This window comes from Thunnus albacares, chromosome 23, assembly GCF_914725855.1.
Source record: "Thunnus albacares chromosome 23, fThuAlb1.1, whole genome shotgun sequence".
Lineage (NCBI taxonomy): Eukaryota > Metazoa > Chordata > Actinopteri > Scombriformes > Scombridae > Thunnus > Thunnus albacares.
The window spans coordinates 8,507,079-8,534,151 of NC_058128.1; the positions used below are offsets into that span (position 1 = coordinate 8,507,079).

The following is a 27,073-nucleotide window of genomic DNA, read 5'->3' on the forward strand; positions in this document are numbered from 1 at the left end:
CAGAGTGGTGCTGCTACCAGGGAGAAAAAATACTTTTTATTCAGAGCTGCTTAGTACTTTTCTATCGCTATACACCTGTGAAAGCCTCGGCGTAAATGCACGTTAATAGATCGTATAAATACCTGAAAATATTGGAAGGGTGTAGTGCAATTCTCTCCCACGAAATTACGGCCTTGGTGGTGTTTAGATGTTTTGTTGACGATGATTGAACATGCTGCCTGTGTTGACCAAGGTAGCCTCGGCATATGGTTTCCATCAGATTGTATCATTATTATTATTATTATGCTCATTAAATCATTCAGTGACACAAAGTATCATGCCCTGTTTTAATGTCTGAAAAGAAGAGAGTGTTCCTGTCAAAATGGATTCACTTCACTATGGGATGAGGGCAATCTGTCACAATGTATTTGTATTAATAGGCGTTTGCCATTCCTGCGAAGGTCTTTGACACAAAAAAATGCACCTTGCAGTTTTGAAAAAGATGTTTATTTTGGTGGTTAATGGTGTTTCTTTGAGTATACTAGTCATTAAACCTGCATTGGTTGTATATTGGTTATAAATGGCAGCGAAACAGCTTGACCTCCAGTGCATAGAAATGACAAAAGGTGATTTTTTTTATTATATAATAGTGACAATCTCAATAACGACAATATGTACATGTACGTAACAATCAAAAACATGTGTTGCACATGTGTGCATATGTGTATGCTCCCTAATTCATGGCAATAATGTATGTATGTGCATAATATTTATAGGTGCGTGCGTCCGTACACATGCATGCAAAGTCTGTATCAGTATGCATGTATGTTTATCTGTATGTATCTGTTCTTCTATCTGTGTGTACATGTCGGACTGTACAGACAACACTCATATTTTTACCAACCTGGATAGTTTGTGATGCTTTATGCCAAATGATGACAAAACAGTGACAGAGATAAGAGTTTTAATATCAGCAACTCTAGTTTTCTCTTGATAGAAGAGTCAGGGAGACAGTTTGTTTTTCATCCCGAAGTTTCAGATTGTCTTTTTTTTTGTGTGCAGAGTTTCCTTCCAGTGTCCACCAGAATTTCCTTTGTGCAAATACGTACAATGTCAAGTCCCACGTTTACCCGAGAGACTCTGTTTAAGCTGGCGGCTCCTGACTGGAAAAAGAAAAGCTCACTGATTGTCAGACAATTAGAGAAAATTAAGAGTGCACTTTGGAATCTCGGTTCAGTGATAAAATGGTGATTCAGTTGCTGTTCAGCTGGCAGAACAGTGAGGAGAGGTAATTATCACACTGCCAAGCACTGGGAGAAGCAGGGCTCTGGTTCATGGATGACCTCTAAAGCATTCTGCGTTAAACTCGTCTTGTTTTTCGGTGCTTCAAGCTCAACGTTGAGGTCAAAAGTTAAGCTTGATGTGACTTAACAGTGTTGATTACATTTTTTTTTTTCAAAAGACAAGACCCCTTTCATGTTTTCGCAGCCTTAGAGGTTGGAGGAATAATCTCAGGTTATGCTGATTTCTGCAGGTTTTCCTGGAGAAAAAAAAAAATCTAATTATTTCTATTACAGTTAATATGACAGACTGCAAATAGAGCAAATCTTTGGGGTCTCATTTAGGGAGGATGAGATGATCTTCTCTGTTGCAGCCACTTCTTGTGATTAAGGCTGATGAGAAAGGTCTATTTTAGCTTAAAATCCATACGGATTTTTTTTAGCCACACTATCAGCTCAGCTCTGTGGATGGCAATGTCGGTCAGTCTGTCAGTTTGGTCAATACTGAAATATCTCAACAACCTTTTGACGGATTGCCATGAAATTTTGTGCAGTCATTCATGACCTTCAGAGGATAAAGCCTACTGACTTTGGTGATCCCCTGACTTATCATCTAATGCCACCAAAAGGTCAACGCTTTCACTTATCCAGTGAAATATCACTACATTTACTGGATGAATTGGCACAAGACATTCATGGTTCCCAGAGGATGTATCATAATGACTTTGGTCATCATCTAGAGCCACCATGAGGTTCACATTTTGGTTTTAAGTGAAATATCTTAACAACTATTGAGCGAATTGCAATGAAATTTGGTACAAACATGGTTGTTATCCTCAGGATTAATTGTATCAACTGTTTCTGTAGCACCATCATCAGGTCAAAATTTGTCCAGTTATTTAGTTTATGACTAAATACCTGCAAAAATAATGACATTCCCATCAGCTGCCCATAGTGTTCCCATAGTGTTTTGTGCTAATTAGGAAATGTTAGCATGCTAATATGTTAAACTAGGATAGCAAACATGTCTCATCAGCATGTTTGCATTGTCATTATAAGCATGTTAGCATGCTGACGTTAACATTTAGCTCAAAGCACCACTGTGCCCGAGTACACAGAGCTGCTATCCTGGCTCTAGACTCTTAGTCTTCTTGTAATTACGGCTGATTAGGCAGGTCTATTGTAGCTTAAAATGTTTTTAAACTTTTATTTTTCCATAGAAAGTCAAATGAGCTTGCTCCCTTTTTTTTTTTTTTTTTTTTTTTCATCAAAACCTGGATTCACAATTACGCCTGGGAGCCTTCCAGCAAGACCACGCTGCTGGCCCCTTTCTGTCTGTGGCACAGTTGTGTCCTTTGGAAGTGAAATTTGGGTTGGGATTCAATCAAGTAGAGGTGCTGTTCTCAGCAGATCTGATTTGGAGAAAGTAGTGCATTCCTAATTTCATCTGACACACACACACACACAGAGGCAAGCAGGCAGGCCTTGGCTCTAAAGAAAGTGAGAATGGAAAGGTAGACGTTTCTTAGAAGCTCGCAGTGAAAAGTTTTCTGAATAATGTCAAATGGCTGCGGGCTGTTATCGTTCGATGAATACTGCATTTCCGTAACCTTTGCTGTGGCTACTGTTTCGCCGGGTTGAAAGAAGGTCATACTCCAAAAAGTGTCTTTTTTTTTTTTTACCACACAAACACACAGCTACAAACACTTCTATCTCTTCATTTGAAAGCCTGAGAAATCACCAGCACACACCTCAGGTCATTCGGTTGTTATTTGGATTTTCTCTCTCTCTCTTGCTGTCTTTTCCAGCTTTTAGAAACATCCTTCAAGACTGTGACAAGACTCCTTTCTCACACGTATGGATAACACGTTCACCTCGAAATGGAGCGAATATTTGGCTACGCACAAGAAAAGTCATAGGAGTTGTGGCGATCCAGTCCTCATCTCCGCATTTAAGTTTCATTTTTATCTCTAAATCCTGTTACTTCTGTCAGTAGAGCAGAAGATTTCAAGGTCTCTGCTAGTCCCTTTTTATCGAGTAAATGTTGAATAATGCAAGAACTAAACTCAAAGGTCAGCACAATGTTTCACAGAGCAGTGATGGATACATATCCTCATGACGCATTTGTAAGTCTGCTTGTATGTTTTCTCATTTGACATGCCTCATTGCAGCTTTCCTGGGAGAGTATATGGTAGTAGGAGAGAGATCACATTGCAGTAGAGGGGAAATTTGTGGTTTTCATAATTAGGGGATTGAGAGTTGATATTGTAACGTATGGAAACAAGGTCTAAGCATCTGTAGAACGTTTTCTGACTCACCAAGCAGCTGGCACTATTACTCCAACTGCTTCTGGCCCGTGTCATAGCATGGCAAATCGTTTTAACTCGCTGGTAGAAGTGCTTTTTTAGTGCTGCCGAAACAGATGGGTGTTAGACACATGCACACACACACACACACACACACACATATATATATATATATATATATATATATATAAGCCATACAGATTATGCAAGCTCACACCAACCCACTCACATTCTCTCTGGGGGGGAATCACATGACAGACCTGTGTAACCGCAACCTTAGCTTGACCCCTGTTGACATCACTGAACACGAGCTTGTCTCAGCCTGTGTCAGAAGATACTTCAGTGTGTCATCAGACCTTCACACACACACACACACACACACACACACACACACACACACACCAGGAATGAAGATCATAACCTTCTTTTGCTTCTTGATTTTTTTCTTGTTTTCTCTCTCAGTTTGCTGAAAAGAATACACATGCTGGAAGTGATTTTTTTTTCTATCCGCTTTTTTCCCTCATTCCGCCGTCAGCCCCTGCGTCCGCTTTATGAACAGCAACCTCTTTCTTATTTGAGCTGCGGAGAAGAAATCTCCCTCTATTTCCTGTGAAATTCTCAGAGATAATCCGTGTTTGTACTCATGTCTGCAAAAGTAATTTAATGTTCAAATTCTACAAATTTATATTCTTAAAAATCCTGTTTTCGGCATGTTGTCATGGATCATAAAAGACATACAAGCTAGACAAGACAAAATGAAAAAAGTTGTCTTCACAAACAACAGACATCTGTATTCAAATTTTGCACTAAGCTGCTCAGAATTCATTTTGCATCCACTCCCTCCCCCCCAAAGCTCTGTCATCTGGTGTATTGCCTGCTGCACACACACACTCACACACACACACACACACACACACACAAATACACATATCTGTTAAATAACTATGCTTTCAGCGGTAATGTTTTCTTGCTAAGCAAACACTTCAGTATTTGCTTTGCACTCCAACCATAACCGCTCCCTCGAGATCCCTCCGAGGCATCTGAATCTAAACGCTTATGTCTCACTCTCTCCGTCGCTGCCTCTTGCATACAGCACGGTCAGCCATCTCCATTCATTTCCATAATATTGCGCCTTTGCGTGTCAGCATGTTTGTACATATATCACCGCATCATCTGTTAGAGCTGTGGGGGTTAGAAGTGATAGGAGGCTCTCATCGCATCTTGACTTCACAAGTAGTTTCCTGCAGTGTTGGGATGAGATGCCGCTCAAATATCCAACTGTTACTCGGCGTGTGTACACTATGTGTGTTTATTGTGTGTGTGTGTGTGTGTGTGTGTCTGATGGATGCCGACGTGCGCCAGATGTTGCCATTTGCATAGCTCCTAATGGACTGTTATAGCTCGGTGTTTGGGCAAAGGAGAGGCTTTTAGCTCGCGCTGGTGTATGAAGTGACACACGCTTTTATATGCACAGATAATTCTTTGTAGTGGATGTGCGAGTGTGTGGAGGTGCACAAGGTTTGTGTGTGTTAGAGGTATAAATATTAACCAATTTGTCACAGAAAACCCATACAGGAGTCAGAGATACGGTGTCGTTGATACAAAACCACCACCAAACTAAATTATGTGTAAGGTTATCTGAGTAAAAACAAACTGTGCATCTGTGTCCATTTTTCTGTCACTGTATTTCTTGCTAGGTTGCTAGCTAGCTATGTAGGATGATAAAGTCCAATTTTTTAACACTGCCCACTCAGCTTCTATAGGTCACTTGTTTCTGCTGCCAGGTCAGGAACCAGGCTTGCTAAAGTGGCACAGTGAAATTCATTTGCATACCTTCGCAAAACAGGTGAGCCTGTAAGCTCAGTGCAGAAGACCCGAGCTTAGCCTCTGTCCCGGCTGTCCCTGTTAGCTTTTCTCATGCTATCGCTAATTGTAGCTTATCGTTAGAGAAGCAGAGACTTTTAATCACTCTACTCCACTCTTTAAAGAATACAAATTAAGTGAAATATCTGTGCTATCAATATTATCGGCTTTGGCTCGATTCCCGGCTCCTCCAGTCCACATGTCGAAGTGTCCTCGGGCAAGATACTGAACCACAGATTGCTTGTGAATGTGTGTGTGTGTGTGAATGATTAGTTCCTACTGATGAGCACCTTGCATAGGTGCCAACCTGCGCCATCATCGTATGAATGTGCGTGTGAATGGGTGAATGTGGCTTGTAGTGTAAAAGTGAGTGAGACTAGAAAGGTGCTATATAAGTGCAGTCCATTTATGATGAGGGGGACACATTGTGGTCTGCACTTCTTCCAGCCATCGTATGGCATCCTGCGTAGGACCATAGACTGTATGCATACAGCCATCACCACAGTCTCAGCACTGGTCCAGTCCAGCAGATGACAGCAACACCACAAAAAAGGAGCGCTCTATAGTATGACTGTATGGTAAAACTAAACTGTAGGCTGCACTGTTGTGTATTAGCATTGCTGTAACTATCACAGAAGCAGAAGGCCTTAAGGCATTAAGCAGAAAAGCAGAATGTGAAGACAGTATTGTTATTACAGCATGTTTATGAAAAACTGGAATGATTACATTCATGTTTAGCATTGAAGGACGGGTTTGCAATTTTTTATGTCTGTCTTAAAATAATATTCAGTTGCCCAGACGAACATTAAAACAGATTTTTCTTGCTGTAATCATTCCTCCTGTTCATACTGACCATCAGAAGATCCAGTGCAAAAAAAGTATTTAAAAGTTTATCTGAAGCTAATATGAAGTCTCAGCAGTCAAAACCAGTCAAACTAAGTACATACCTTTTTTAGTGCCAAATTCCCAGTTTTGTTTATTATCCTTCCACTGCAGCTCAACAGCAAAACACTGTCCAGGGAATCAAAAAGAGGGAATTTTATTCTAAGCAGAAAATAACTTTGGAAGATATCCACTTGATTTAACTAACTTGGACTGCTGACACATCATATTAGCTTCAGATAAACCTTTAAGTACATTTTTTTAACAAAATGAGGACTGTGGATTTTGGCCCCCATCACTTTACACTGTAAGCACATTTGAAGGGGATCTTTTAATAGCCAGCATTAGCAGGAAGAACGATTACCGCGAGCAAAAACCTCTTTTATTGCTCATACGGGCACCTGACTGTTGTTTTAAGACAGACTCAGAAAAAGTCTGAACCTATCCTTTGAGGTTGAATTTGAATGTTTACATTTATTTTTTTTCTATACCCAAGTTTTGTTTGCTAGAGGTTCTGCTTGGTGAGAAAAGAGTAAGTATCGTAGCCAAGCTGAGCTGTTGGACGGAGTATGTTTCTGGCTTTTTTCTGATGAAACTGCTGAGTATATAGTACATTCTTCTATTGTTGGAGTCAAAGCTCAGCGCACCAAGCTAAACAACAACGTTGCTAGACTGTAAACAGAAGCCAGGTAAATAATCACCGACCGCCACTGCCAACAGCTGCCCTGTGTATCACTGCCCATTGTTTGCTATTGTCGCGGTAGCAGCAGGCATTTTTTCTAAACTTTAGATAAAAAGTGAAGGTTTTTACTTAAATGAATTGAATCATATAAAACCAGTTTGTTTATCATGTTCAAATTGATCTTAATTGATTTGCATCAGATTGGGGGGGGGGGCATGTATCTAAGTATGCACCTTTTTAGTGTGTGTTTGTTTTCATATATATGTGTGTGTGTGTGCACTCATGTCGATCCTACATCTCCTCCCACAGATGAGCGCTTGCTCCACTCTCATCGCCATGGTTACTACCTGGGAGGGCGGGAAAGAGGGGAGGAGGGGAGGGGTCTCATCATCTTTATGAGTAATTAATCACCCAGTAGGATGAATCCTGGTCATCTAATTACAGACAAATTAGATGGAAGTAATGCCTGAGCGGGATATGAAGGCTATGACTGGCTAATGCGATTTCTCGCAATCTCTGCTGCCTGTGTTACAATCCAGCGAGTACAGCTGTGTAAGCCTCGTCCAAATATTATTTTTTACAAGTTGTAATGTAGAAAACTGGAAGAAATGACGAGGAAAAAGCAAATGTTGATGTATTTGCCCTCGGTATTATAACATCACTTTAGGCCAAAATCTCTTTTTGTGATAGAAAAATGATCCAATTTCAGGGCAGAAGTGGCTTTGGGCAGTCTGAAATGTCATTTAATATGAAATATCTGCCCACCTCAACATCCCATTGTGGGTTTTTTGGCAATTACTCGAGCATTAGCCAAGCACTTTTTGTTATTTTTATCTTCAGGCAGCATGAAATATGGTAAACATCTGGAAAAGAGAACATTAACAACCTCCTCAATACTAATCAATTCCTAAACAACTTCCTCTTATTTTTCTTATGGGTGCAATTCCTTTTTCTCTTTGTCTGTTCAGGAAATGAATTTATGCATCCTAACCTTTCTCCGGGATGAATTCATATTTTACTTTTTGTGACATTTCAAAAGTTGGCCCCTAAAACGTGCATGACAGTTAGGTGGGAAATGAGAGTAAAAAGTTCACTCTCAGCCTCCAGGTGCTTTAGCTCTCTCTCACACACACACACACACACACACACACACACACACACACACACACACACACACACTCATCACTCATAACCTATCCTCTGACATTTCTTCTCTCCCTACAGTTCAAGCTCTTCATGGAAACTTGTTTTCAACTTTTAAGTCCTTACCTCACGTCTCTGGATCTATACATCCTTCCATCGCTTTCTGCCGGTATGGAAGCTTTATCGGGAGCCGAGGAGGAGGAGGAGGTTCGCCCGTTTGTCGGCGTTTAATAAGCGAGTTAGCGCGTCAAGGAGGCAGTCAAAGGCTCTGCGGGTGTAGCGAAGGGCACCGGCAATTACAGCAGGATCGAGGGCCGCGACTTCTCCTTCTGGAGAAAGAGTAAGGCTGTGTTTGTGTGTGTGTGTGTGTGTTTTTGAGAACATGTGAAAAGACTTGTGTGTGAATAGATGCAATTTGCTATGCTTTTGTTTGTAGATGTGTGTGCCAGAGTGTGTGTGTGTGTGTGTGCGTGTGTGCGTTCAACATGCCAGACACTCAGCTATGCTCATCCCACTGTGAAAGCCCTGCAGAAACAGGGCAAAACGCCCACTCTCTCTCACTAAGAATAGTTTGCAGCTTCAACAATATGCAGTGCAATCAGTGTACAGTTGTTTCTCGGTGCAAAGAGGAAATCAAACTTGTTTGGTCGACGGTTTCGCATCTGGAGGAGGACGCTCATGTTGTTTGCTGTCGTGCGTGTTGTGTTGATGGTGAGACGTGCGACGTTACGAGACTGTTCTCACTTCACTTCAGCACTGAACATGTAGTTGATGTAGAAAACTCCTGCAAAGAGTTGAAGCTGGCTCAACATTCGCTGTTTTACTTTGTGATCGAAGCTGAAAGAGTTGTAAAATCCTTCCTTATATTATTATAAATTGCTATGCAGTGTTTTGGCACCTCATAAGCCTTCAGGCTCATTTTTTGTTAATGCAGGGCTGTTTTAGGTCTGAATGTCCCCTCAGGAGGAACATTGTGTTGGATGGATGATCCCACAAACTGTGACTTTGACACAGGAGACGACTGTTTGCATCTCTTCTCCTACCAAGTGTCCATATCTGGTTTTGACCACAATCAACTAAACTAAACTAAACTAAACTCTAACCATAGAGGTGGCAGACAGAAAAACTTTTTGTAATGGTCTTTGTGTCACTTTGGGAAGGTACTGACAAACTTTGTTATTATAAAGGTGTGTGATGATGACCCTTCAGGGATTAATAAAGTTTATTTGTCTTTTTTTTTCTACCAACACACCCAAAACTTTTTATTTCCTGCTGCCAGAAAACGCTGTAAACAAGCTCCTCTTGCAACAAACGCAGATCAGAACATCTAATCTCTTCTAGTAATAGAATTTGAAGAGAAAACTTGGGAGAAAATGCATAAGACGCCTACTATTGCCTGCTATTTATGCACAATGAGTCTCTCTTAGTACATTCAATAAAAGCTGCAAGTGGCTGCATTGCAAATGATGTTTTGAGCCAAATTCTTTTCTGACTGTTTGATGCACTCTTTTCATATTAAAAAAGAAACAAATATATGCCAAATAAAAAATAAAAACAAAAAATACAAACTAGGGTTGAGCGATGTGGCCAAATAGAAAAATTAAAAATCTTTTTTTTTTTTCCAGCTTTGGGTAGATTCATGATTTGAATGTAGCAGCTATCATCTATGTTAGTTTTTTTTGACTAATTATAGGCTTTTTGTGCATACTGTAATAACTTGATTTTTCACATTTTACACATCATACAAAAACAAACAGCCCAGCCCTTCTACAAACCATAATGATATGGATACACCTACAACACCTGTTCCTGTTCACCAGCTGCATCCTCTCCCACCCCCGCCCCCACCCCACCCCCCCACAGATATCCTAGTGGTCCATCAGTGAATGTAACCAGTCGCTTCTCACTGTCATGAACAGAGTAATAAGCCCAAAAATTCCACATTTTGTACTTTTCAGCACATTGAAGCTTGAAACGACTCTCATTAAATCACTTTTATTTGGATACGTTAACCAGGAAGCTCAAGGTAAAAATGAGAGGATACTTCTGATATTGACTTCTCTGTCACAGATACACTTTCCACTCATTTAAAATGAATCAACTTAATTGAATCTAGTCTTCCTGAGCTCATGTCTGCAATTCTTCTGCGGTATATTGAGCAGTGCTTCCTTTATCCAATAGACAATTATTCAAGCGCTACAACATCTGACTTTGCTGTCCTTGGCAGATCTAAATGAAAAATAGATGTCATTACGCCTCTAATGCTAAAATTGAAAACTCTGAGAATATGGAAAATTGTCTCGCTCTGAAGACTGAATCGTCAGGTGAATATATTAGTATAGTTTTTTTTTTTTTTTTAGCTATGATTGCCTCAAGCATTCATCTTAGTGAAAATGAAGCTGATTTGTTTTCAGAAGAAAAGTGCACGTACGCTCGCTCACAACTGAAGGAGCTCCATTTGTGCGTAACGAGCACTCGGGGATATGAAGCGCTGTCAAAGGGAATGTCAAGTGTCATTTGTCTTGAATATACATGACGCCTACCTTCGCCATGATAAACAACACAGCCGTAACTCCTCCCAGACCATCAGAGAGAGGATCCACTTTACCGCAATTCTCTCAGGTGGAGGATTACGGGCCTACGGGGACTCTCCGTCTCTGAGACAGTTGGCTTGTGTCTGGATGAAGCCTCGAGGCGCTTCGATGCTGAAGGTGACCTGAGGAGCAGACTGAGGAAAAAAAAAAACTACCACTGCTGCTGCTGCTGCAACGAAGCCAAAGCATCTCTGCCCACATATTGTTCATGTAGCGGAAAACCTTGAAGTTATTTATGTGTATATAAATAAGTAGGTGCATTTGTGTTTTTACTCTGTTGCTAGTTTATTGCTAAAACCAATGCATTCTAATACAACTGCCACGAACACATTACTACTCTAATGTAGCGTATAATGTTCAGTTTTTCTTGAAACTGTTTTATAGACGTGTTGATTCACGTCGTTCATTATTGACCTTGAGGAAACAAGGTAGTTAAACAAAAAAGTCCACTTACTGGAACTTTTATGCACCAACTTGAGCAAACTGCGTCCACCACAATATGTTCCCGAAAGCCGTTAAACATTCCAGTAAACTGACTTCTTTGTCAACTTTATGGTTTTTTTTTTTGAGTCTGCAGTTCTGTTGAATCACATTGTTTTATCCTGTGAGGTGAAAATCAGATTCTAAAATGAGAGTTTTTAGCACAAACGCAGTAGTTCAACCATTTGTTATTTATAATAATAATAATAATTCTCTCTCTTATGTTTTCTCTGAGCAGCGTTTTCTGCACTCTACATGTTACAAAAACTGCCATTTTTATGTGGAAATTGGTTAAAAAAAACCCAAAAGAAAGCAAAAAAAAAAACCCTCCCAAGAAAAAGCATACATCAGTGTGTGTGTACGGAGGTTAATTCATATGTCAGCAGTTCCCAAATGATGTGCTTTGTTTATAAAAGTCTACTGTAAGCTGTGTGTATAAAGCCATATATGTCATGAGCTTGCGTGTGCAGATGTGAAATACTGCGTTCAGTGGGGAGTTCAGAGGTTATCTGGATGGAGAGGTGAGTGCTGAGCAAGCGTCTGGTAGCTTTTTTTTTTTTTTTCTCTGCCGCCGCCGCCGCTGGGAGATGAATAATCTCAGCGTTGCGCGGCTGCGAATATAAGCTGCTCATTTGTGAACTAATTGCGCCGTCACCACCGTATCCAAGGAGCCTCAGAGCACCAGGCGCCGACTATTTATGAGTAATTAGGATACAGATGTCGCACGAGCGGCGGGAAACACTTGCTTCAGGTAATTGAACCCGACAAGTTTGACACAAAAGGAAATGAAGACCGTGTCTGGGATCTAGGAGTCAGATTGAGACGTAGAGCCTGAAAAATAACTCTTTTTTTTATAGGTGTGTGTCGTTTTTTTTTCCAGCGGAGGGGTTTTATACTGGATTTACTGTTCAGCCCATTGACTTTGAAAGGAGGACACCTGAGATATGTTGCCTGAAGCTACATGTGGGGAGTCACCTCTACATTTCCTGGACTTACACGCTTGTTTGTATCCGAGCATAAAGGAAGTCACTAGAAGGCCAGCGAGAGGATGAAGTCTTATTTATATCAGAAGTGATTATTTCACTGTTAGAAATTCACTTTTTTTTTTTTTGCACAGACATCAGTATCAAACTTTAAAAAAAATCTTTTTTTTTTTTCCTTGGATGAGAAAAAGACATCAAAGCCCTTTTGGAGGATGAAGGAGAGAGCTCTGCATTATCACATCCACTCTGTTTTACTCTATAAAGACACCACTTTCAGAGATCCTGAATAATTAAGGCCGTCTAAGAGTAGCTCTCTAATAAAAGGTAGAGGTCTCTCTCTCTCTCTCTCTGTGTGTGTGTGTGTGTTGAAACAGCAGCACTCTCTCAACTTCCTCTTAGCTTTTTTCCAAACTTCGATCTCGGAGCTTAGCCGGCCGTCCTAATGGACACGTTCAGCCTTTTGTTAAGTTACACAATCGTGCTGTCGTTGCCTATTTGCAGCGCAGGTACAGTAGTCAAAATTGTTTAGTAGAGCGAGTTGATAGTTTGAATAAAATTGCTGTTTTTATGGAGTAAAAGGCATTGTCCCCCCCCTCCCACAGCTGCATTTGACAGACTGTGATTAGTGTCCTCCATGCTGGCCTTATTGTAAAGGACTCAAGACATAATCCTCAAGTAATGAGAAATGGACACAGGGTAGCTAAATAAAACGGCCCTCTCTCTCTACAACACGCTCGCACTGATATACAAATATATAAATCAAGCCACAGCTATGATTCTCTCGCTCATGCGTTCAGATAAAAACAAGCTCTCAGTTTTTCCAGGTGGTTCAGGATTCTGAGAAATTTCTTTTTTCGGTTTGTTCTCCACTAACCAGTCTGCCGCCGTAAAGACCTGTGACTTTGTAAATCTGGACTTTCATGCTTGCATTTGAAGAAAAAGCGGTTCATTCTTTTTCTCTGAAACCTCCCATAATCCTGCACTGAAAAAACTGTGTTTCATATCACGAGGGTCTTGGTGGACCCAGATCCTAGCGGTTTTATGTTTCCAGTCAAGTGATTTTCTTTGATTCATTGTGTGCAAGCTGTATTTCAGATTGTGCAGGTGCATAATGTTCCGTGTTTTATGTCTGAAAATACTTTAAAATATTTAAATCCAATATCTGCTCAAAGCTTTTCATTCAGTGTTAGATTTTAACCTCACTGGAAAGAAATGATTGTAAATGATTTGTTACTTCAACCCCCCCCCATTTAGCTTTTATTGGCAGTATAGAAACATTATAACACACTATAATGTTGTTGTAAGCAGATATAAGTACATTTTAAGTGTTTATTCATGTATTTGTCTACAATTATAACCCCCAAAAATGAAGCATCTGTAACTTTTGCACAAACATAACGAATGGTTGACATGATATCACACAAAAAAATCCTACCAGTATCTAATAAAACATTGCTGGTGGGTTTAAAACCGTTTCTATATATGTTAAAAACTCACAAAGACACGTTGAGGACTGTTGTCTGGTTGAAGGTTCAGTCTTTATTGGAAATAACTCAAAGCCCACTCTCAGGGCTTTCAGATGCATCTCACGGCCTTCATCACTGAATGGTGATGAAGGTTTGCTCAGTTGTCATGGAGAGTAGAAGAAGTATTTATAAAGATGAATAAATCATCATTTTTATGAATATAAAGTATAATTAAAAGGCATCATAGTTCATACTCATATAAAATATTTCATATGATTACAAAGGTTATATTACATTGTCAATCCTTCATTTACTTTATATACTTGTTATGAAATACATTAATAGACAAATGTCCTTTTCTCTGCTTACAACTACATTATATTGTGTCATAGTGTGTTATAAACCACTTATTATTATTTATATATGACTTAGTTGGTCAAAATAAAATATTACCCAAATCAGGTGTTTTATTTTGGGAGCTATTGGCTCTTTATGTCCATCAGCAATGAATCACTCTCCTCTTATTCTGTACAATATTGGATGCAAAACTCAATTTCAAGTCTTACAGTTACAGTGAGTTTGCCTTATCAAGCTGGATCTCCATAATCTGAGCTTGTCAGTCCCCATAGATGGCAGTCTCGAGCTGCAGTCAGATGCAGCCCCCTCCCACCCAGTCACCCTCCACCCCCATCCCCTTTTGCATCAGGAAGACACAGACATGTAGACTTTGAATACACACACCGACACTTTCCATCTCTCATGCTTACACAGCCCTCTTTTTTACACCAGCACACACCTGCATGCAAAAATAGCATTCACCTAAAAATGGAAAGAAATGGGACGTGAAACACGAGGCAGAAGAAATGTTTTGCCTCCGCTAAGTCAGTGGCCAGAGTACAAGTCGGAGACGAGGAGTGGTTATGGGTCTTAAACAGACTCTCAACTTCACATAAATGTTTAATCTTGTGCGTTAACAACTTGTGTTCAAATCTGATTGGTCACTATAAGAGGAAACGATGTTGACAGGAACAATCAATCCCTGTGAAAGAAAGTGGGTCTGGCCAGGGTGCATACTTTGGTGTTTCACAACAAATAAATGACTCTTCTTCCAGCCTCTACTGTAGCTTTTATGAGACGCAGCTACATAAAAAATCATGACACCCCCCTCCCTAATGACCTAGCAAACATCTGCACCCTGCTGCTGTGTCCTTGAATATGACACAGAAGCCTGAATATTGACTCTATGGTGCAGTTCCTTTTCTTATACCTGAGTTGTGTCACTGGGGGCAAAATTAAAAAAAAACAAAAAAAACCCACAAATCTCTTCTCCACAGGATCAATAGTGTGTTACAGACAAAAATGATTTCACAATCTTTTAATATTTGAAACAATGAGCCAGGGGGATTCAGGTAAAAAGGCAGAATCACATGAAATATGAATGTGCAGTGAAGGAGGGCATTTCAAATTTACAAAAAGCCTTTATTATACTCTGACCTTCTCCTTTGTTTAAGAGTGTGAAGCAGTGTTGTAATCCTGTTCTAACAGGGGGAAAAATCTTTTTAATTGCACAGAGCAGAGTTAGTCTTGCTTTTTAAACTGATTTCATATCTTGCATGTGTGTATTAGTACAGGTGAACATGGTTCAAAAAAACATAGAAAACATAATGTCATTGAACCTAACTCGAACACTATGGAGGCTCGAAACCGACAAAAGGCTATAAAAGGTTATCAGATGAGTCAAAAATATGACTGAATATGTCAATAAATAATAGTTAGCTTAATGATTAGAATAAAGTGCAAAGCTTTTTACTTTCATTTAACCTCCAATCAGATGGTTAACAATCTTTGTATTTTCTTTCCTTTACCCATAATCATTTGATAGACTAAATTAAAACTTGAAACCATTTTTTTCTACTTTTCAATTTATTCTATCTTGGCTCACAAACTAAGAGGACTGTGTAGGTGTGATAGCTAGCTATTGGTGATTCTTTTCTATAGTAGCTAATCACACTGAGCATCACCCTTTAAAGTTAGCTACCTAGCTGCAGCTAACTTTCATCCAAAAACCACTCTAGCTAATGCAGGTAATGCTAATTATTCAACACACTGTCTTCTGCTGTTGCATCACTGAATAAACTCTTTTGCCAATAGCTAAAGCATTTCAGCAAGCCAAACAACATTTTTATTTCATTTACCCTCAATTGAATAAATTAAAACTTTATTTATTGTACTCTTGAATTTATTCTATACTTGGTCTTGCCGCACAACTTGAAAACACCACTAGCAAAACACACTGAGCACCAGTCTTTTCAGCTAGCTACCTAGCTGCAGCTAATTTTCATCATAAAACCAGCTCATGCAGGTAATGCTAATTATCCTTATACCTCATACTGCTGTAGCATCACTGCATAAACTCTGACAGTAGCTAAAGCATTTCACTGTGCAGGTCAATGCAAACCAAGTTAGCTTTGATAAAGTTAAGCCAATGAAAGTTTAGCTACTGTTTGTATTTACGCTAGCTAGCTAGCTAGAACAGATGGAGCACTAAATGAAAATGATCTAATACTCAATAAATACATTTAAAGGTTTAATTTATTTTATCAAATTATTAGATGTTCAGGAGAAAGTATTTTTTTACACTACTTTTTAAATGTTTAACCCATCATGTTTTCCTGTGTTCCCCATTCCTCCTGTGTTCCATGTCCCCGGTTTGTCTCTCTCTCTGTTTGTGTGTGTGTGTGTGTGTGTGTGTTCCTCCCGCTTACCTGGATCCTACACACCTGCCTGCAATCAGCACATCACCTCCTCAGCCAACACAACTGTCATACACCCACTCATTACCTCTCCCGAATATACTGTATACCCCGGCATTTCATCACCAGATTGTTGCTTCTGTTAGTGTGGTAGCTATACTCTGGCTCAATTTGCTATTTTTTGATATTCTCCAAGTTTGTTTCCTCGTGTTTGCAACTGATTAACGTCTGTTTGTCTCCCGTGCTTCAGGATCCCTGCCAGCCTGCTTGCCAGCCTGTCTGCTCATCCGCCTGCTCATTCGTTCTCCCTCACAACCTCCCGTCAACCACACCACCTTGCCAACTCCATTCCTCCTGCCCTCTCCAGCCATCCCCGGTCATCTCGTCCCCTTTTTGAAGTACATTACAATAAATCCGTTAAACGTCATCTGCCTCTGAGTCTCTGCACTTGGGTTCACCTGCTCCGCCCCACATAACATAACCAATTTCAGTTTTTTGAATTCTCTGATAACCTTTTACTGCCATGTGTCCATTTTAGGGCTCCATAGCACACTCCAACAAATAAAATAGGCATATTGGTTTCAGCTCCATAAATGGCAAGCAATATTTTTCACCCTCTTTACTTTAGCTGTTGACACTGCAGCCCCCTGGGGCATTGGGGGGGGGTGGCGGCGAGGACTTGTATTCCCATTGCGGTATATTGCAAGCATGTGTCAATGGCATTGACACTAATGTAATGTGATTGGTTCTTTCTAATGAGGTGAAATGAGATGGCATTTCACTTGACAATCAATCATGAGCCAAATACCCATTTGTAAGACTGTCTGGGACTCCGTTTGTCGATGGTTAACAACAGACGGCTGGTTAATGATACACTAGAATGTGTGCAGTCCGCTGTTGACATGTTTAATGTGTTTTTACATGGCTTAACAATCACTGTAGGATAAATACTAAATATGGCTGAAGTGGTGTAATTCACATTTGATTGTAGCACATTTGAAGTAAGTTTGAGACAGAGAAGATTATTTTAACCAATTTTATTCTCATTGTGTTTGACTGTGTTATGATATTGTAGTCTTGTTTTTAATGGACTATTAAGTGATTATCCTCACCTTTTAAAAAAAAACAACGTACCAGTCAAAAAGTTTGGACACACCTTCCCATTCACTTGAATGAGAAAATGTGTCCAAACTTGTATTTGAACAATGATTAATGAATGATTTTCTTAGTTACAAATTATTGGTTAAATCTACAAGAAAATAAGGTCCATGTAGCCCACACCAGTGTCACCATCACTTCTACTGTCCCAATATGTATTAAATTTACAGCATTGAATACATATTTAATAAATGAATATTCATTTTTCAAAATACAGAACTATTTTTTGGGGGGTTTTACAAATCTGGTTGTGGTTCATGAGTTTGTTTTCAGCGTTGTCAGTTGATGACTTATTGGCGTCTTGGCTCTTCGTGGCTCTGCACTTCATTACTCTATTCAGAAACTCTCTCTCTCTCTCTCTCTCTCTATCTATATGTATATATCTTCTTGTCAGTCATGTCTGCCGCCATATTATTTATGCCTTGCCACCTCCGTCACCATAATGCGTTTCACCTTGTGTTTGAACAGTGCTGACTTGAACGAGCCACTTTGCGTGCGCACGTGTGCATGCATGTGTGTGTGCGTGTGTCTGTGTGTGTGTGTGTGAAGTGGAGTGTGTAGGGTTAAACGGGGCTGAGGTTGATCCTGTCTGCCCCAAGTTGGCCTGGCTCTCCACTCTCCTCTGCCCACTGGAGCTGAAAATAGGACTGGGGCTGCAGGCTCTCTCCCTCTGCACAGCTCACTGCTGGAGCACAGCACTGGACAACTTTGGATTCTCAACATATCAGCACACTCGCTACTAGACGCGCGGTATCCACTGATATTAAAATTTCAGAGCTGATACGTGCTCTTTAGTTATCTGATCGGCGGAGAAGGATGCTGATCCAAGTGTCAGTCACTTTATGCTGCTTCTTTTTTTGTGACATAATGTTATTCTATTAATAAAACTTCACTAGGAAGATTGTGAAAAAAGCACATATTTGATGAAGTTATGCAATAAAATATGCACTGACTTAATACAAAGCTCAACTAAATGATAAATGGCAATAAAATAGAAAATACAGTATGCTACATAACCTGGGAAAGAGGATATACACAGTTTGGGCTGCAACTACTGAGTATTTTTATTACTTTTATGATAAATTACTTGTTTTTTTAAATTAAATTATTAATTGTTTGGTCTATAAAATGTCAGACAAGATCATTTCAATGAGGAGAAATCAGTTGGAAGTGTATAACAATATTTATTGATGTTAGTGACAAAGATTTTTGGTGATTAGACTCCAATGATGGAAGCATGTTCATACAGCGTAGGCCCTTATGAAGACAGATATCCAGGATCCCCCTGGAGTCTAGATGCTGATGGTGGTTTGGAGCTAGCAGGTGGTTGATGGAAATCTTTGGATGAGTCTCCCTGGACATCATGGTATAGTCTGAAAGACAGAACGGCAGCAATATTTAATGAGCGGCATCAAGAGACTGATTGGCTTGAGGAACGTGGGGCAGAAATATCATTTGTCAGATACGCTGACGTCAGAATTGTGAACAGAGGGGATTTTTTTGACAGTGTGGGAAAAGCGGATGTAATTGAGAGAAACAGAACAGGAGGAAATAGCAGACATTCACCCGCGGCGAAGTTAAGGCAGTACACGAGGGAAAAGATCTTCTTTCTTGAACTTTCGCCAAAGCTTCACCACAATATCCCAGAGGTGACGTCTCGAAACTGCTTGTTTTGTCTAACCAACAGATGGATATAAAACAGTGGAAAGCAGCAAATTCTTCCATTTTCAGAGGCTGGAAGCAGGAAACGTTTGGAATTTTTACTGGATAAAAGACTTAAGTGATTATTCAATTATCAAAATAGTTGCCCATTATTTTTCTGTCCACTGACTAATCGATTAAGCATTTCAGCTCCGGTTTTATCTAAGATTTTGGAAAAAAAAACCCACAAATGCAACTTCCCAGAGCTCTTTCTCAACAATAAATAAAAACCAAAAGTATTTTTACTTTGCTGTGTAATGAAATGAGATGGAGAAGTGGTAAGTTAAAGGTACGTTTGGTCACTAGTAGCACTATGAAGTAATGTTTTTGTGAGTTTTGTATCATGCTCTACTTGTTCTCAAGGTGACACGACACACATTCCCGCAGACAGTGTCTTACTATCCCACTTAATGATATTTGGTAGCAGCAATTTGTCAATAAAAGTCAGGGAAGAAGAATATTGCAAGCGAGCAAACAGGAATGTAAACAATGCAGGTTTCAAAATATTCAGAAATCGACTCTGCGGAGGAGGAAGGAAATACATTCAATCCATTTGTTAGGCCTCAGTGGAGTTTGGTGAGAAACACTGGATGTTTTTCACATTACCGTGTTTGTTTACAAGAAAACTCCACAGGGTACCTTTAAATGATAAACTGATTATTAGATGTGTTGTTGCTAATTCATTTCCCGTCAGTTACCTCATCATTTCAGCGCACGCACACACACACACACACACATCTTCGCTGACAGACTCAGAATAGGTGAACGGATAAACAGAGGTCTAGTATGATTCAGCTTATTAAAACAGAATGATGTTCAGTCTGCACGGCTCAGCCCTTATAATGACAGTGACTTTCACAAATTGTCGCTTTTGAGCATTTCCACATGCCAGGAGGCATTTTTGCTCCTGCTGAAAAAGATCTGTACTGCAGCAGAGTGTGTGGCACTGAGGCAACAATATTGTGACAGCTCTGAGGACGCATCCCAGTACAACAACTACTCTCCCTATTTTGCTCTATTTCTCTATAGCCTGTCTCTATGGCACTTGAGCGTATGTTAAGCCTCTTAATACTAGTAGAAATGAGAGCATATGTTGCCCTCCCCGTTTATCACCCTGCACTTGAAATGTATTTACTCTGTTTGTACCTAGACAGCAGCCAGCAACAGTCAAACTAATTAACGCTTTTTCCTTAATTGTTGTGTGCTTGACGACGTTCCTTGAGGCCCTTAAGCTAATGACGGTCACCTGCAGATCGGTAGTGATTTGATCACATACCTGATAGCGAGCCACATTAAAGCACAGCAGACACAGCCCATTGGATAATTAGATGGGTAACTCAATTTGAGGAAAGATGGTAATCAAAACAATCTGCTGAGATAAGGAATAATGTCAGATATGAAAGTTACCTTTCAATGTATTCATCAATTTCCCTTATGAAAATTTTGTAATCAGGGATTTAGGTGCTTGATTAATTGATCAGTTGATTGACAGAAAATGTGTCGCCAATGTTTTTGCCAATCTAATAATCTTAGAAGTAATTTATCAAGCAGAAATGCCAAAAGTTTCATGGCTCCAGCTTCTCAAAAAAATAGTATTTGCTGCTGTTCTTTGGTTTTATATAATTGTAAACTGAATATATTTGGAATTTTGACTACTGGTTGGACGAAAAAGCATTTAATGGATTATGAAAAATATAATACAACGTGCTCAACTCACAATAATAACACAGAGTGCTGTAAAGGATTAATCACCAATGAAAGTGATTGTTAGTTGCAGGCTTATATGCATTGCAGGCTATCCTTTGTGCATGTGCCTCTTCCATATATGTTGACAGGCCTATGAGATATTTTAAAGCCCTTAATACTGTATCTGTATGCTCCGCACACCCACCCATCAATGAATCATCTCAACCAGTCCCTCTCTCTCGCCTGTGTGTCACTTCACCTCATTTGTTTGCTTTGTTTCAGGGGGACTGTGTAGTGTTGACTGTCTGTCTGCTCACTTTTAGCACTCGCACCGGCTTTGTTTTGTCTGCGACAAGTCGCATCACCATGCAAGCCTCTTGCCAATAGTCATACCTAACACGAGTGATACAAGAACGCTGGCATCAATTAGGCAAAACACGACAAGAGCATGGCAGCACATCAATATTTATTTCATCTGCATATAAATGAGATTGGGTTTTAGGGAGCCATTTGCTGATGAACCTCTCAGCGGACACCACTCTTGTTATGAAAGAGAGGGGTGGGGGTGGGGGGGGGAGCACTGCAGGAGGAGCAGAAAAAAGGCACGGTATAATAAGATTCAGGGAAGAAGAAATTTCAAGGCTGAAGGTGTTTGTCCTCAATGAGGCGGCTCGATTTGCTATCTTGCAGCTTAGGCATCATTTCGTTTGTAACTGAAACTGACGCACCGCCCCGTCTGTAAACATTTCTGAGGAAGAGACTAATTCAGAGAGGTTAGAGGTCAACTCCTGGCAGCTCACTGGCCCAGACACTGGAAGTAATATCATGGGGGTTTGACAGTGATGCTGATGAACTGTGGAGCAAGAAGTCATGTCTGTGGAGAGCTCTGGGCTGCAGACTCAATCGCATGTCATGCTGCGTGTTCCCGCTTGGCCTCGGGGCAGCTGGGGCCACGGCTGCAGCCACAGTCAGCATGGGGTATCTCTGGGAGACTGTGTGAATTTGAATTTGTGTCCCCGCCTGAGACTGCAAAAGGAGTATAAGAAGTTGTTTGTACAAAAGGAGATGTTGATATACCAGTTGATGGAGCTGTCTATGGAAGTTTGAGTCTTTTGCAGCCTTCAGCTATTTGAACTACGTGAACCGGCATGCAACAGTGATGGGACATGACAGGTGGAATTTCCCCTAGTGGTGCCTAGAAAAGAGCAGAAAAAACTGAACTATACAAAAATGTGCAAAAATAAAACTTGAGATTACTGTATATAGAAATGCTCCCTTTAAGACAAAAGCCAGGGCTTCAACCTGCTCTTAACGCTTTGTTTGCGATGTTTTTCTACCTTACCAACGAGCTGACATTGACTCGTTGTGCGTGCCCACAAACAACTATCCGTAGCCTTTGTTGCTCAGGTTGTTGCTAAGGTTTTTCCATGTGTTGTTTGCGTTGTCGACTCTCACGTTTCAGATCGGATTTCGAAAATGCTCGAACATCTACGGATGATTTGAGAAGTTGTCATTTTAAGTAAAGAACAAAAAAAAGTAGTGAAATCCTACGTAGCCTTTGGAGCCGGCGGAAGTCTCCAGAGGAGCCCAATTTGTTCTGATTGGGCAGCTTCCAACAGCTGAACAAATTGGGCTCCTCAATACGGGGGCCTTAAAGAGACAGGAGCTAAAACGGCCTGTTTCAGATGGAGGCTGAACTCTGCTGGCAATGTCACCTAGCTGGACTGGCTAAGTAATGACACATTTGTCAAAATAGCAAAATGCAAGCTAGCTATGTACCTAGCTAGCCTGTACAACATACTAATTCACCTCACAAGAAGTTACAGTTATTGACACACATGCCTATGAAGGATGTTAGTAGCTAGTTAGTTAAGTAGTAGTCGGTCATGGACTGCCTTGTCTCACTGGAAAACAAAATTAATTTTTAATGTTGGGGTCTGATGAACATAATGAAGCCTTGATAAGGTGGAGGACTGAGAAGCAAGACCTCTTCAAAGGAAAGAGGAACACTGCCATTAAAAGTTTTGAGCGAGTAAAACTTGAGTCTATCTGCCAAAATGTGATGAAAGGAGCATTTGTCATTAGCTAATTGTTGGGTTCCCATTAGGAAGTTTGTGGTGGATAATGGGCTGAGGGGCAAAGTGCAACCAGCCTGGGTAAAAAAGAAGTGAGAGAACCTAAAGCAGAAATACAAAGTCAATTACAGGAGTTTTGTGTATGCATTTGATTAGCCATTCAGTATGCGTTAGTATCATTAACTTCTCTTGTTATCTAATTTGCAGTATCTGAAATGTCCTAGATCAGGGTTCAGCACAGAGGGAGGGGAGGCAACAGCAGCCTCCTGGAAAAGGTATGGGGTGATGGATGCAGCACTGGGCAGCAAGCCATCCATCACACCACCAGTGCTTATCTCTTCGGCAAGCCAGGAGACTGTTGTAGTCTCAACTCCCTCTGTTGCTGATCCAGTCATTCAGGATGACTGTACACCATTAAGAAAGAGATGGAGGGAGGAGGGCCAGGTAGTAAACGATCTAAAACAGATGGAGAAAAGAAAGGAAAAGAATTCAGGGCAAGAGAGGAGGAGAGGCGGGTAGAAAGTTTTTTGGCATTACTGGATGCACTAGTTAAAAAGTAAAGTTTTGTTTTTGTTTTTTTATTTAACAGTTAATTAATTTGCATTTGCTGTTGTCTAATCAACTAACCTATCTATTCTTATGTGCTCAGTCACTCAAAATACTGTATACTGTGTACTGAGTGTTGAATAATTGTTGACAGGGGTAGCTTGGCCCCATCGTTCGTGTTATCTCCTGCTTCAACATCTTCCTCACCAGGCTCCATAATATCTCCGTTGCCTAGGCAGAGGTTGTGAAGGATGGTGCTATAGGTGACGACAACAGGTGCAAAAGCGTGGCTTACTTCAAGAAACTTGAAGAAGATGGAACGCCAGTAGGTCTTCATCATCCCAAAAGAGCGCTCTATGATGCACCTGGCCCTGGACAGCTTGTTTTTGTATCTGGCCAGCACAGCATTCAGGACAGGCATTTGATAGAGCGTCATCAGACAGATGGGGGCAGTCAGATAGGGGTAACCACCATCACCCAGAATGCATCTTCCCTCTGGTGGGTAGAGCTGCTGGGTATAGACTGTTTTTCAGCACACGGGCATCATGGACAGACCAAGAGAAACCACTGCACACATCTATGAACTTGCCGCGACGGTCACAGATGGCCTGAAGCTGTATGGATGTGAATAGCTTCCTATTAAAATAACAGCTAGCATCCTCTGCAGGGGGCTTAATCTGGATGTGGCAGCCATCAATGGCACCGACTGCGACATGAAATGCTGGAGAGCTTGCTAGCCGGGCAAAACCAACACCCACTTCCTCGATCTGGTCTGGTTGAGGAAACCGGAAAATCCTCTTCAGGAGCCCAACTACTGCCCGGCTGACCTTATGTATTATCCTGTAGTCTTGAGGATGTCAAAAGCCCTTGAGAATAGTCTATAAGAAGCTGCATGGGCAAGCCAGTATAGGAGTACAAGGACTTGAAGCTCTTTTTCCCATCCATGTTCAGCTTCATGTGTAAGTGCACCTCTAAGTGCTGCTATGGACTCTCTTGTCAGGTGAAGGTCAGGGTGGAGGTTGGACACAACATCAAAATAGAGCTGCAGGATGGACACGTTCAGGTTCAAGTGGCAGTATGTTGTAGGGTGGACATGCTACGAATATGAGAAATAAAGGGATCCGATGTAATGCAAAATCCTCCTTTGAATTCCTGTAAAATCCCTTTCTGACTGTTAGCTGTTTTATATTGGTACAACTGTTTTATATTTTATAACTATTCTCAGTCCTGCCAACAGTGTTAGGGTGGTGCTAGAGCAGCTACACTTCATTTCATACATGGTTTATTTACAGTTTGAGATACAAAAACACTACACTATATTAGGACTGCAACGATCTGATTAGACACTGTCATGTATCATAAAGTTTTGCAAAAATGTATACGCTTACACAACAGAATTGGCAAGTATGTTACACTGCAAATAAAAGTAGGTTAAATGTAAAGCTGCTTCATGTGCAGACAGAATATTGTGGCAGCAGCTGCATATCTGCATGAAAATATATTCAACAACAAAAAAAACATCTGCCAGCAACAGAGAGCTATGTGTGAAAGGGGGCAACATGCTTACTGGTGACCAGTTGAATAGATAGTAATAATATGAATAGGAACAGTTTAAGTGAACAAAATAATCATTAAGATAACAACAAAAGGACATAACTATGAAAATAACAATCACAGAGAAATACATATGTAATTTTACTGTAATGTTAACTGTTATGACAAAGAAGTGTGTCCCAATTATATGCATACTGCATGCAACAGCACGTATTTTGTAATAGCAGCTGCAGTACGTACTAAAAGTAAAAAAGAAAAAGTGATTTGGAACGCAGCAACAGTGTTTCTCTTTTCATTTGTTGTAATCCTTCAAACTGAGGTCAATTTCCTGAGCTAATCCTTCAGCCGAACTGAAACTGGCCTCAAGTTTCTGGGATGAAAACTTCTGAGCATTTTGTCACTTTCACCTACACACATAAGAGTGTTGGGTCTTTTGTCATTACTGCCAGATGAACGCATGGCACCGACCGCTGCTGAGGTCGTAATTAACCTCATCTCACATGCAGAAAAGTCAATGTGATGCTTTGAACAGTAATCATTGGGAAAGTAGACAGTGCAAACATGGCCCTGTTGAATTTCTTTAGTCACTCTTGCTGTATTTCAGGCCTTTACACATAATTGTTTGCCCTCGGAATTTATAAGCCTTAGCTGATCAAGCATTTCATTATGTTTTTATGAATTTGCTCATAAAAACAGAATGAAAACAACATACATAAAAAATGCATCAAATATTGGCGAAAAAAACCCAACGCTTTACACTTTTATGATTAGGACGAGTTAAGAAAGAATCCAAATAAGCTCATAATAATTTTTTCACTGGCTCTTCGACTATTTTATCTCCAACAGTTTAGATGAGACAGCAGGATACTGCATCCAACACTACATTCCTCTTGTCCATCTGGATCCCCCCAAAATACCAAATGGCATCAATGGAAATAACATGAGTGTCAGTCGGGAGACAGCAATGAAATACCACAGTTTACAGACAGAAGACAGGGCAACGGTCCATCTGCTGGGTCAAGAACCATCATATGAGAACGAGGTTATGAGAAAATACATAAGGGGATGTGATTGTTTGTTGGAGGAAACTTGGACAAAAACTTCATAATTCCAAGTCTGTGAGAGGAGATATTCACAACAGTGTGTCTTGCTATCCTTATTGGACTGAGGGCATACAGTAGTTGGCTTCGAGTTATGGGCTTTTTTAGCAGCCTTTTATGTGTGCCAGCACCAGTGCTTTGAATCCAGCGCAGACAGCCATGGGCAGCCTGTGATGGGGATGTTTCCAGTGGGGTGACACAGGAGAATTTGATATGGTTGACCGCTTGCATTGCTGGGGCTGAGCTGAGAAAGCTGACCTGGATGAGCCAGTAGTAACTTTACTCACAAGGGTACATGTAGGCGAACGCTAAGACTATCCAGTGACCAGTCTGAAAAAAGTGGTAATATGTTAAACAGGCAGGTAAAAAAAAAGAAATGATTCATTGGGTTTCATCTACACTTACCTATTGAAGCTGAATTTTAAAAATTTTGGTTATACAAGCCTATATTAAATGCATGCACGCAAAAGACATGGACCAAACCATCACCCCAGTATTCTGAGGTGATGGTTTTGGATACTCAGTGAATGTTACATAATATTCCCTCTCCTTTAAGCCTCTGTTTGCTCTCCACCAACTCCTGAGAAAAATACAGTATCTCTTTCTTTAACTGCTAAATATGTTCACCAGCTAGTCGCTAACTTTGTCTGTCGTTTGGTGCTGGGCAGGTCGTGTACAGTAGATTTATGTTTTACTGAAAACAGCTGCTTGCTGTGGCTGGAAAAGGCATTGAGACTGAACCAAATCAGTAAAGGTATGGGCTGTAAAACCAAAACAACAAGCTGAAGTTTCTCTGTGGGTTCGTAACTACAAGTAACCCCTCTCACATTACACACACGAAT

At 40.5% G+C, this 27,073-nt stretch overlaps 1 protein-coding gene and 1 long non-coding RNA gene across 10 annotated transcripts in view; both read left to right on the plus strand.

The window, feature by feature from the left end:
- The window catches only part of magi2a (membrane associated guanylate kinase, WW and PDZ domain containing 2a), a 236,667-nt gene that overhangs the window by 31,687 nt on the left and 177,907 nt on the right, over nucleotides 1-27,073 (plus strand). The gene's annotated exons all lie outside the window — the stretch shown is intronic.
- On the plus strand, nucleotides 12,365-16,838 carry LOC122974766. The gene is made up of 2 exons (XR_006400434.1): nucleotides 12,365-12,516; nucleotides 16,662-16,838. It is a non-coding gene; the product is annotated as an uncharacterized LOC122974766 (long non-coding RNA).